The sequence below is a fragment of the Corvus moneduloides genome, chromosome 4 (genome assembly GCF_009650955.1).
Source record: "Corvus moneduloides isolate bCorMon1 chromosome 4, bCorMon1.pri, whole genome shotgun sequence".
In the NCBI taxonomy this organism is placed as follows: Eukaryota; Metazoa; Chordata; class Aves; order Passeriformes; family Corvidae; genus Corvus; species Corvus moneduloides.
Window position 1 is genome coordinate 18,989,824 of NC_045479.1, and position 13,279 is coordinate 19,003,102.

Sequence of the window (13,279 nt, forward strand, 5' to 3'; positions counted from 1 at the left end):
GTTACCAATTCCCCCTGCTTACAAGCTGAGATCTTCTATCACATCACAGACCTGCATGTTTGTTTGTTTGTTTGTTCGTTTTTTGTTAGTGAGAGCCGCCCCTTCATTCTTGGTAAGATCTAAACAACCAGAGTTAATTGCCTAATAGATGACTGACTGCAAACATGCACTGGTGTATCAAGGTAACACTGAAGCTCAAGCTGGCTGTTCAGGCTACTTTCTAGCAATGTTTCATTCATGGCAATTTCCCTAGTTTCCGAACTTTCTTTCATGGAGAAGGTCAAGGCAAAAGCCCCCATTGTCTCTAAACTGCAGGAGCAGATTCCTACACCCGTGACTAAGCTGAGGGCAATGACATTGCGTGTGCCTGCTGCTGTCTGCATGAACAGATTTGATTGAGAAACTGGACAGAGTCTGGGATCTGAAAACAAAATTTGCATTTGAACTATATTTTTGGATAATGGTCTTCAGTTTTCCTTTCACTCTGCATTTCAGACTGAAATATTTCCTGTGTAATTCCATTAAACATTGTGGTTAAGGTCTCACATATTTTACAGAAGACCTGGCAAACTGAATAGCGAATGCACTATGCAGGGAAATCTCTTGTTGATAGTGACAGCAGAGGGCGTTTGCCGAGAAGCATCGTTTTCTTGGGCTTCTTAGGTCCAGCAGAGCTCCCTGAGAGTTACCAGCAGGCCTCCTGCAAGTGAAACTTCAGAGGCGCTTCACTTCTCTTCACTTCCACCTGTGTGAGGACATCTGATGAAATCTACCACCGTTTTAGATCTTATTTCGCTGAACTTTTAGCTGTCTTATCTGCTGACTTGCTGTGAATTTCATGTGGCATAATTTGGACCATAAACTGGGAGCAGTACCTGTGAACTCATCCTTGGTTTATAAATGTGCATCAACCAGCAGCACAGTGCCAATCTTAAGATATTGTCCTGTCTTTTACTGTATCACCTTCACCTTTGCTGGTAGATTTCAAAGGGCTCTGTGAAAATCCCATTATCCCCATGGTATCTGCAGTTAGAGCAGGGCATGCATGAGGCACGGTCAGATGCACATGGATCAATGGCAGGTGAGGAGAATTCCAGCATCCAGAGCCTGTCCTGCAGCCAAAAGTAAGGCCATGTGCTGATCCAATTTCCTGCTGTTTCTGAGGCATCAAAAGAAATAAGTGAAATAATTAACAGAATCCAATCCACGCATTGAAAGTGCCGAAGAGAGAAGTGAGCAGTGTTCCACTGACTCATGCAGCACACCTGGAGGCAGCACTGCTGGGGTTCCTCCCCCCTGGTGTGGGGTCCTGGGAGAGGTTAAGTGGTGCCATCTCCTCGCAGGGAGCCCAGGCTGGATCCGGCAGCGCCAGCAGCTCCCTGGGATGGATCCCTGCTCCTTCCCCTCCTCCTCTGGCCATCAATTCCTGCTTGATCTCCACCCTGAGATGGTCCTGCTTCAGTTTGTTCTGCAGGGAGGGAGGAGAGAGGCCTGGGAACATCTTCCTGGCCATGGGATAAAGATCCCTCAAAAACATCTATCAAGAATCAGTCCCTATTTCTTTCCATGGGCCTTGCTGTCTGATACATGTTGCAGAAATCCCCACTGCAACACAGCACAGGCTTTTTGTGTAACTCAACAGCTCATATGAGATTTGAAATGTGGGATCATAGAATCATAGAATTGTTGGAAAAGACCTCCTAAATCATTGAGTCCAGCCATTAACCCAGCACTGCCAAATCCACCAAGAAACCATGTCCCTAAGTACCACATCCAAACGTCTTTTAAATACCTCCAGAGATGGTGACTCAACCAGTTCCCTGGGCAGCCTGGTCCAGCACTTGGCAGCCCTGCCAGTGAATAAATGTTTCCCAATATCCACTCTAAATATTCCCTGGAAAACTTGAGGTCATTTCCTCTTGTCTTATGGACACCTTTTTGCCTGAGCAGAGAATTTCTTTTGCTTTTTTCTGCTGAAGGAAGTTATAGCTAATAATGACAGTTGGGAACTTCAGACCAGGCAGCTTTGATGCTGGGCATACATTTTAAAATACCACTCTCCCAAGGCAATCCAGCACCTAAGAGGCACCAGCCACCTTGTTAGGAAGTCACGCATTGAACAGTCAGTGTTGATACAATGGATTATAAGGTGAATTACAGTGCAACCAGGCTGTATTAGCAAGATGCCATCAAACTGCACGCAGAGTGTAAACTGATGGACGGAAAAGTAGATTCCTTATTTGACATTCCAGAAACACATAACCTGAGCCAAGAGTTCAAGAACCACAATGAAATAAAAAAGACAGGCAGCTGCTTGTTTGTCAGGATATCTCTGTGTAGAATTAGAGGCTTTAATTACATATGGGGAATATTAATAACAGTTCGAAGTGGAATGTAGCTAATCATTACAGTACTATCTCCAAGCAGAGTGATGGTGAAGCCATACAAGATATTTTTTCAGAGGAAATGAAAACTCAGCAAATCTATTCAGAATACTAGCAGGGTGTAGTAGTCTGAGGATCAAGGTTGACTTTTCTGCCTCATTAAAGGCAGAGCAGAAAAATTCAATCACAATTAGAAGACACAATTCTTTACAGATTTGGCTAATCTCTCAAGTTATCCTGAGATCCAGAAAACACAGGAGATGGCTTAAAAAGAATGAGAAGAAATAATAATAATAATAATAATAATAATAATAATAAATAGAATTAGGTGGTTTGCCTTCTAGTTTTTAACCTTTTTAATTTCATGTTTCCAGTCTGTACCCAGCAATGTTGAGGCCAACACTCTTCAGAAAGGAATCGACAGCTGGCAGAGCTGAGATTGTTGGAAAAGCAGCACAATTGAAGAGATGCAGAATAGTGAGGAGAACTCCATCTTTTGTACAAGCATCAACATGCTTCATAATGAGGCAAACTCATCCACTACCAGTGGTCATTGACTTGCAGAGAGGGATGAAGGAATTACATCTTCAGGGTATTGTTTGGCATATGGGAAGCATTTAATTCCCTCTCTGACCTCTGTGCAAAAAAAGCCACTTCTTACATAGCTCTGGTCTACAGAGCTGAACTGTGTGCCAAACTTTAAATTCCTTTTGTTACATCTGTATTTCTCTCTCCTCATGTGAGTTCTTATTCCTTGTGGGTCTCTGAGAAATCCACATTTACTCTGGAATAAGCCTTCCATGAGTATACCGCCAGTGGTCAAAGTGGCAGGACTTTTTTATCTGGGCTAAGCAAAGAAATGTTTTAATGAAACAGCTCTGCAGGATTTGGACTCTTGCAGGCTGTAAGTAACTGGGAGCATAAGTCTTTCTGCTTTCGGTATTGATTTCTCTCGGATACAGAATGCTTTTATTTCCAGTGTGTATCTGTCAGTTTGATTTCTTCTTGTATTTTGGAGCCCCTGGGTAGCTGTAATTTAGCCCTTGGCCTGCTCTCTGACATGGTGAGGACAGCAGCACACAATCAATGGCAGACTTGCTCCTATTAATCTTGTTCAGCAAGGGCCTGATTCTCCTTCTGCAAAGGGCAAGAGGACAGTTCACACCATCTTCAGAGTAGGCAGGAGAGTGTCCCAAGCACTAATGGCTTCAGCAGCAGGTGTTCCAGGGTACCCACATTAATCTTCCCCTTTGCTGAGATTTAGACTTTTGCCACCCTCTACTTGGCTTTAAGTCAGATATCCATGAAACCTGACCCTCCAGCATAAGGTGTGAAAGGTGTTGCCACCTGCCATAAGCTCTCCATTCATTCTAATTGCAAGAAAAAATAACAACCAGTTCACTTGAAAAAATGACACCTTTAAAAGTGCTTAAAATTACCTTAAGCTCTTACATTAATGATTTTTTAATGAGACTGGAAGGAAGAAGCACTAATCTTTCCATGAGGAAAGTGAATTTCTTACTTTTCAGTGGCAAAGCTCTGCCATTCTTATGTTTTTTATGTTTCCAGGTACAGATGTTGGGTTTGGGTCAGAGAAATGACTCATCAGCCTGAGACTTGGGCCAGAACCTTTTGGAAGCAGAGGAACTCTCATCTGAGAGACACGGTCTGCCAAGGCCACGAATGCCTGCACTGGGACTGGACATGAACATGTGCCTTCATACTACTGTGTCATAGTTAATTTTTCAACAGCAGCTGTTAAAAGATATCCAGAGGCCTGGAATGCAGCAGTACTTCGTGGGAAGGTAGATTAGGCTTCAGTCCTGCAGGGATTTCCACCGGTAAGTCTTAATTTTGTGTGGTGGAAAACTCATTTAAGTCCTTCTAAGCAGAGGCTTGTACAGAGGAGACCCCCTGGCTAAATGCAGTCCAGCTGGTCAGGAGCTCGAGAAATATGTAATTTATGTGATGACACAACCAAACATGACATTTATTTCATGTGGATTTTCAAACGGTTGGGGCATACATGTGTGCCTAACTCAAGCACTCAAAGTGATGTGTTTGAAGTTTTTGTGTATTTGCATCATTTATGTTGATTAATACAGGACATATGCATGCACAAAAAAGTTTATGTGGGATCCTTGGATACCAAAATAGTAAATATTTAGATCTTCTGTATAGATTGAAACAGAGAAAAAGCATTGGCTATTTGAACCCTTTCTACCTCTTTAATATATCCATTTGTTGCTGTTCAATTGTTTGTGTAAGTGGTTCATCAGATAGGTGAACGATATCTCATGAAAATACTTTTCATATCATGTTGCCCTTTGAAAATTAGTCTATTTTTAATTTTTTGTATGATTTATGTGTGTTGGACAGGATCAATTTTTAATTTCAAGGTAATGAGACGTGTGAGTAGAGACACAGCAACTTGCTTATAGGTATTCATTCCAACTTCTAGTAGTACTCAGAACTGTTATTGTTTTAATTGTTTTGAGGACTTTGCATTATGGTACAAAAGGAGTAAAGCAACTCTATTTTTAGCTGTACTTTTGCTAATATTTGATGACAGATGAAAAAACTGTTTGTAGAGTAGTTAGAACCAAAATTAAATATAATTAGATATTTGCCTAAAAGTCGAAGACAGTGCTGCTTTGAATTGGTTGGAAATAATTCTACTCAAATGCAGGATAGAAGGGATGTTCTTTCTCAGTAAATACATACAAAGGAACCACTTTCATACCTAACAGACCCACTCATATCATCTTGCAGATAAAATATCTCAATAAAATTTGTGTTTTCATAACTTTGTCCTGATTTTAACATAGGTTAGATTCTTTGCAGTGGCTTAGTATTTCATTAGGAAATTCAGTTTTATTTCATGTTTCCCTCAGCCCTGCATTGACCCAAAGTGACTCCAGTCACCCACCTCTGCAGGGATAGGTGTCTCCCCATCCCAATTTGCCAGAAGTGTTGCTCCAGTTGATCAAGACTTTTGTAAGCTGGGAAATATTAGTCCAGGGCATGTTTTGTGAAAACACCTGCGTGGGAGTTATCATGCTGTGCTTCATGCATCCACCTGTGAAGGTAAAATCATCCCCCTCTGAGCTGCCATGAGGAGCTGCAGGAGTGCAAAAGAAGGACACTGAGGTTCCCAAAAGCATGTCAAGGCTCCCAGAGCATCCTGGTGGGGTTGGTCCAAGCAAGTACCAGGGTGTAGGAGTACAGGCTTTTTTTTTTTTCCTTCCCTGTGTCAGCAGCTGTGACTGCCTTTCCATATTGCAATCAGCCCTCGTGACAGGATTGCAGAAGTCGATGGTGCTACTGGGCCACTTCAGTTTCTGGTTTCCAGCAGTGGGCCATGCCAAATTCCTGGGGAAAGGTGCAGGAAAGGCTGGCATTGTTTGATGGTGAGGATAACCTGCCTTGCAGGGACACTTCTTCTTTGGTGCTGTTTGGTAGCTGCAGCATTGCAGGAGGGTTGGAGCTCTTACCCAGTCCCAGAGGAGTCACGAGTTTAATCAGAGCATTTCAAAAAGAGGCACGCAAAGGCTTCATATACTGCTTTGATCATGATCTGAATACTCCCAGTTAATTAATTATCATGTTATGACCAGTCTGGCCTAGGAGTCAAAAAATCGACGTTTCAAATTCCAAAAGGCATTGTAGCTTGTCTGCTCCATTTAGGGACAAGCACATTGGGAAGTCTGTGCTCAGACCCAGCTCCCTTGTACTCCATGAGAATGAGGGTCATTAAAAATTGGTGTTTGCCTTTGATTGTTTCTTCAGCTTAATGTTGCCAGGAAGCACTCTTATGGGAAGGAGTATTTATTGCTGTTTGGTTTTCAGCCTTTTTCTCTCTTGTCCTGCAGCAACATATGTCATGCTCCTAATACCTTGCAAATATACTCACTAGGTAACAGAGAAACAATGCAGGCTCTTGCCAGTTGTCAATCGTATGATCAAAAAACTTAGCACTGTCTGTCCCAGGTCAGTGATGAATTTATGTCCAGACTTGTCTGACACTTTCTTACTCTGGATATTAAACAGAGTATTTAGATGTGGAAAAACTGGACTCAGAGTCTTTGTCACCAACTTATGAGCTTAAGTCCTTCACAGGTTGCTGCAGAGATCAGTTCTTTTTTGTCTGAGCCAGGTAGAAGCAATGTCACCTTCACCACTTTACCCTGCATGTGACTTCAGTTGATCTTGATCCACAGCCAAGATGCTGAGTGCTAGCTTTATGATTCAAGCTTTGGTATGCAGAAGATGGGAACAAAAGTGTAAGACTTCAGATTACACTTTGGCAAGGTCTCTAAAATTCAACACTAAACCCCTTTAAATCCTTTTGGTTAAGGCTTCATTTTTTAACGGTTAATGACCTTTTGATCACCAGAATGAGTTGCTGCTGCAAATAAAGGGCATAAATTAGATCATAGTAGAGCTGTTAATATTCCTTTCATGCTCTTTGTATGCCATTTAAGATTTAGCTTTAAAAGATGGGTTTACTCACACAGACAGAAGAACTTGCTCTGCTATCCTCTTTAGGAAAAATGTGAGATGTCAGCTAATTGACAACTTCTGCTTGTAGGGAGCTGAGAGCTCCATTAGAAGTCATTGTCCAGGGACCTTGGGTTTATTGTATTTCCAGCAGGAAGGACAGATAAGATGCAAACAATGCTCCTTAATTTTGCTGAAGCTTTATTTCAGAGATCTGGGAACACAATTACCTGTGGGAAGGAAAGATTCCCCTTTTGGTATAAATCAATTATGGCAGTGTTCTAGCTGTGTCCATGAGCTCATACACATGGCATTTCTGTAAGGAACCTTAGGCCAGTGTGTGCTCAGCTCAGTGTACTGTTAACATAATTCCTAATGCCTTTCCTCCATCCTTTTCCTTCCTCTCTGGTCATCTCCTATATTTTGGCCCTTTCTAGTCCCATGTTTCTATCAGCCATTACTTGCTAATGTTCTTTCTCTGCAGTCCTTCCAGAAGCTTCTAGCCTCACTGTCTACCAGCCTTCCATGGTATGGGTTAATGTCTTACATTGGATGGACCTAGAGAAAGTTTTAGCATGCCTTTGATCCAGGACAACTCCATGCTCAGTGTGCTAGCAACGCTAACATATCAGCTTTTCCCTTTTCCAGTAACTGTACCACATATCTGTGTGTAAAGCGTATCTCATCTGTTTCCTCTTGCTAGACATGAATGTTTTATAGCTTTGTATAGAAATTTTTCAGCAATGAAAATAGAAACACTGATGTCAGTTCTTGATAAGTTGCTCGTATCAAATCACATCCCACTGGTAATGTGGCATAGCTCTTTCTTACAGAAGTATTATGTGAATGGATGCCCAAAATAACATTTGGTGTTATTAGGAGTATCAAGGTCTCATCTGTAATAACAATAACTACTGAAAATCCTACAGGAATAAAACAGATGATGGTTCTTAAATAAATTTTAAAAATGGCATGAATTTCTTTTTAATTTCCTTGTGTGACATGACTTACTGAGGTTTTTGCAACCTCATTGTTAAATGTCACCAGTGATAACATAAACTTCAGAAAAAGCAATCTTCATGAATGTTTCAGGCCTTTTCTCCAGGTAAAAAAATTATATAAAAGTAATTTCTCAAATGCTAAGATAGAGTAAAGAATCCATTACTTTCTTCCACAGTTTCCCTGTAAGTTTCCCTGAAAACATTTTTTCTACCACCTAGAAGTCAGCATTCGCCACTATGGTACCCGGTAAATTAGCAAGCAAGATTCAATTCAGTTGTTAGGAAAAATTTTGGGAGCATGAGGACAGTGAAGCAATGCAGGACATCTCTAGGGAGAGTACACATTCTTCAGCCCTGGAGGTGTTTGTGGTCGGGTTAGGAAAAAAACCCCAGGAATGATGCGATGGTAGGTGATTTTGCCTTAGGATAGGGACTGCGTGAAACAATCTTTTGAGATTTCTTCTAGCCCTGTTTTTTTTTACAATTTTATGTTATAGTATTTGCTAGTGCAAAAAATAATTATGGGAGTAATAAGTAATCTTAAGTAATAATTGCAGGACAGGAGCTGTCGATAAACATTGAAACCTGTAGGTACAAGAGAAAAAGTGTCAAAACTTATGAAAAGTATGAAAGAGATGATTACTGTGGCTTATTTAATTAAAATTGAATTAAATCCAACTGAAGGAAACTGAAATAAAATTCTGAGAAGACCGTTCTAAACTTAGTGGTGCTTCTGTTTACCTCTAAGCACCCATTGGTACATATGTGTAAATATTCATACAACATATGTGCGTATGGATAGGGATCTTTATTTGGACTGGGTGTAACCATATGAACATAGGTCCTGAGTGTCGCCTTTGAGAATAGCTTCTCAAATCATAGGCTGGAGGAAAGAATATTCGGGTAATGTAGGTTCTGTCCTCACACTATGCTAAGGCCCTGCTCTGCTTAGCCAAGCAATACATGCAAGAGGAGGCTCCCTTAAGTCTGGCAGGGCTCTGACTGCTTCAGCACAGTTGGGAATCAGCTGGGGATGAAGCCTCGATCATTTGGGAAGGCATCGCTGGGCTCAAGCTTGGAAAACAAACTGATCCTACTTGATTTTGAGGATTTAATTTCCACCATTGGTCTCTGGAAGTGACAATGTGCTCTGAAGGAACGATTCTGATGCTCAGAAATCGAATAAGCCTTGGCAGAGAGGGGAATTGCAGCATACCTGTGTGGTTCACAATTCTTTCTCATTTAAGTGTTTGCAAGATTTTCTAGCAGGGAAAGAACTTCATGGTTTTTTTGCCAGCTTATTGTGTCTTTGGTTTCACTCGCAATTTCTGCAACAAAATCCCCATGCATGGAGAATTATTCAGTGCTCACCTCAGCCTCTAGCCTGAACTGTTGCTGTTAGTTTTGACTGAGTAGCAAGTCCCACTCTGAAACTGCTAAGCAAAGAAGGCAATTGTACATTCACACCAGAGCAGGGAGCACGACCTTTCCTTCATAAACCATTGCACATGTTACAGCTGTGACAGCTTCTCACACTGGGTCCTGCATTAAACACATGGCAGGGAGAACTGCCCTGCAAACACTTGCTCCAGTCAACATATTCATTCCCATGAAGAGCCATCAAAGCCAATTTTGCTCAGGATTGTCCTCAAGGAAGTAAAACTGGCACTCGAAGCAGCCTGGGTGAGCGTGGTTCTAGGAGGACTCATTCTCAGAGCTCTCTGCAGCTCTGCACAGTGCTCACAGAAGGGACTGCATAAATTTTGCAGTGCTAGCAGGGATTAAATTCTCTGTGCCAGACACAGATGATTTTAGAACCTTATCCTTCAATATTTCTTTTTTTCTGCCCATCCTTAGATCATAAAGGGCAAAGACATTGATAGGCAGCAGTTAGGCACAGAACTATGCCTAATAAGGCAGTCTCTATGTATTAGATTTCCATATACGAATTCGTAAGCAATGGTGACATTTCAAGAATTTCCATAACCTTTCTCTCTGTATCTGCTGTGTAAGCTAATGGATACATGAGTACATGAACTATAAAACCAACATTGCTGTTCTGAAATTATGCCCGTGGTCCCATCCATCCAGCCATTAGAGGCATCCAGAAATCCTAGAGAAAAATATAAAGCCCTCAGAATCCATCTGTGAAAAATTCTTAGAGCAAATATGTTGTGTCAGAGAAACTGTAGATATATGAGAAGCTCACTTGCTCAGGAAGACTTAATTAAAGTTATTGGATCTTGATCAAATGCATGTGCAATGGCCTTGCATTGCCAGGAGGAGAGAGCAAAGCAGAGTGTGGCAGAGAGAATGGGGACCTGCCGATGGCTGCTGCCCTGCTTTGTGTGGGGCATGAAGCTGTGCCACAGCACACAGATAACGCTGAGCTCGAGGAGAGTGGGGAAGGGAGATCAGCCAGCCATGGCTGAGCTGTGGCAGCAGCTGAGACCAGAACATTCCTTTTCAATTGGATTTTCCTGGCATGCAGCTTCTAATGCGTTCTCCCCTAGAACTGCAAGGAAAAATCAAAGCGGTTTTATTGCCTTCCAATTTGAAAAAAAGAGGAGACATTACCATGCCATTCCATTGCTTTATTGGCTTATGGAAAGAAAGAAGAAGTTCTTTTGATCCCACACAAGAAGAACCATGTCTGTTTCTCATTTTGAATTCAAAACCCATGCACAAGGAGAAAGAAACCAAACTTGCTGTAGCTCTGTCCAGGCAGGTCCTACAGGCTCTGTCCAGGTAGGGTCATACACATATCACCAGATTTTACCAAGAAATGCTTTCCAACGAGCCCATCCCATACATAGTGGAGTGGAGGAGGTCTGTTCTGATGCAGTTTTGAGTCACTTCAGTACTGCTGTGGGTTTATCCCAGTAAAATGTTTGGTGTGAACATACTAATCCATGGGTATAATGCATTAGTTAATTAAGCACTGATTCCATCTCTTGAGACACTGAATATTGAGTTTCTCTAAAGTTCTTCTAAGTGTGCCCCTTCGATGTAGCTCATCTCAGCAGCCTGTGGTCAGCATTCCAACGAAATGGAAGGAAGCATGAAAGCATGACTTTATATGCAAAGCATATAAAGAGGGCAAATAGAGGAGAGAGAAAGAAAGGGAGAAACAGAAAGAGAAAATGAGAAAAAGAGAGAACAGGTGAAAGAGAAGGATGGAAGGAAGAGAGAGACAGGAGAGGAAAAGAAAGAGATAGAAATGTCAAGCAGGAGAGTCTACTGTATTTTACTATGTTTATCCCATTTTTAATTTCTGAATTTTGTCGATCAAAATCCATTTTGCATTGTTATGAAGAATATTTGGGCAAAAAGATACCCTTCAAAGAAGTATAAGGACTTTCTGTAAGGACACTTTATGTGTGTAAAGTGTTTGCTTGTCACTTTATTGAATTGTTATCTAGGCATTATTTAAACTTTTTCCATAGGGCACAGGTCTTTTTTATAAAAACCCACCCACTCAGATACCATATTAAAACAGGCTATCAGATTTCTTTGGCATTGTCTCATTCACAAATCCCCCTTGGCTTTAAGCCAATATATTTGTCTGCTTTATCCAAGTAAAAATAGATGCTCCTCTCAGGTTTTGCTAATATTCTACCTGGAACTGAAGTCAGGCTGCCAGATCTAGAGTTACCTAGTTTTCTCTCTGGCCTGTTTGATGATCACAACATTTCTGTTCTTTTACTTTGTCTCTTTTCCAACTTTTGACATTTACAGAAGCTTTGACATTACAGAAGCTTTCTTCTGAACATGTGCACAAGTGCCAGTGCTGCTAGAATAGTTGTATGCTACCACCTCTTCAACAATAGCCTAGGCTTCTTTTTTTCATTATTGTACCCTTGTAAGAATTAAGAATTGATGAATTCTAAATCTCTTGTTGCTGTTGTCCTCTTGCACCAGTGCTATGCTGTGCTGTCCTCCTCTACAAAGTTAGAGTTTCCATCTTTTTTTTTCCCTTTCTCTTTTCTTGGTGTAACAGGACGAGGATGTAGCTTTTGTGCAGAGCTCTGAGGAACAGGGGATAGATAAGCTGGGCTGGGACAGGAGTGAGCTGGCAGTCTGAGTCGGAGGCAAACCTCTGAGCAGAGGGATCCTCCTTGCATCACCCTTGCTTCCAGGAGTTACAGAGAAGAGGGGAAGTAGTCTGTTACTAATCTGCTTTCTCATGCTAGCTTAGCCACTCTGCGGGGCAGACAGCAGTGAGGGGGCAGAGCCAGCCACTGCCTGCCTGTCTCTTCCTCCCCAGCTCTGAGCTGGCCCTACTGAAAGCTGCTCTCTGAATCCATGGACCCAACCACCCCCGTTGTATGGAAAAGGCTTCTCGTTTCTCTGATACTTACTCTGAATTAGACAGCTAGCGAAGTGTCTAGTTATACTTCAAATAAGTGCCAAAACTGCAGTGATTATTCATGTCTTGTCAGAGTGTCTTGGCTGGAGTTATCATGAAACCTCTCATTAAACAGAAATCCCGTGTTTTTGGCACAATATATGCTTCTAGTTTCTAGCAGGGAAACAGCTGTCCTTCCTCCAGAGGTCTGGCCATAGCCAGCAGTGGGGAATAAAGAGATAAACACAAATTAAAGAGACCTTTAAAACAGCATGCAGGAGAGCCTCTGGCTGTTGCAAAAGCTTGGACCCACTCCTGTTTTATCTGACTTCAGATATGTCCTCTCTGATTTCCAGGAGCACAGTGACCACTATGCAAAGGAGCCCTTGCCTGCGGCTGCCCAGACAGCGGGTGTCTCCTGCCTTGCAATTCCAGGGATAGTATGAAGACTTCCATCGTGCCATCACCTTGACATCATCAGGAACAGCAACTGCTTGTTCTCCTTGTGATATATTACTCTGAAACAACATAAATGTCAACTGGCTGCCTGCACATAATGCACTGGGAGAACACAGCATTGCTCTGAGCCTCCGGCTTCGTTCTGGGCCAGCTGAAATGCTGGTATCTTTAAATGATTAAGCAGAAGTAGAATATTGCAACGTAAGGAAGAGTCAAAATCAAATTAGCTTTTTATTTCTTATGCCACCTCCTCTTTCACACTGCTAGGAGGATTTTCCATGCATTCTTACCTCTTGCTGCCAGCCAGTTTCACATTGATTGTGCTGGTCCTGGTCATTGGCCTAAAGCTGTATTCATGTGACTCAGAATTCGGTCTCAGAAAATAGTCCTAAATAAAAAATACTAAATGCTGCTTCCTCCCACACTGCAGTGGGTGTCTTGTTTGGTTTTGAGGAAAATTGTTTATAAAGAAAGTGAGAGTCAGTCTTTGTATTATCATTAAACATCAGTCAGAAAGGGAACCCAGGGCTTTTCTTGAATGACAGAACTATCCTTGGTGAAAAAATATATAAAAATTCTAAAATTAA

At 41.8% G+C, this 13,279-nt stretch overlaps 1 long non-coding RNA gene across 1 annotated transcript; it reads left to right on the forward strand.

The window, feature by feature from the left end:
• The first annotated feature begins 1,773 nt into the window (after positions 1–1,773).
• Positions 1,774–13,119, forward strand: LOC116443557. The gene is made up of 2 exons (XR_004239970.1): positions 1,774–4,225; positions 12,590–13,119. It is a non-coding gene; the product is annotated as an uncharacterized LOC116443557 (long non-coding RNA).
• Positions 13,120–13,279: the final 160 nt, after the last annotated feature.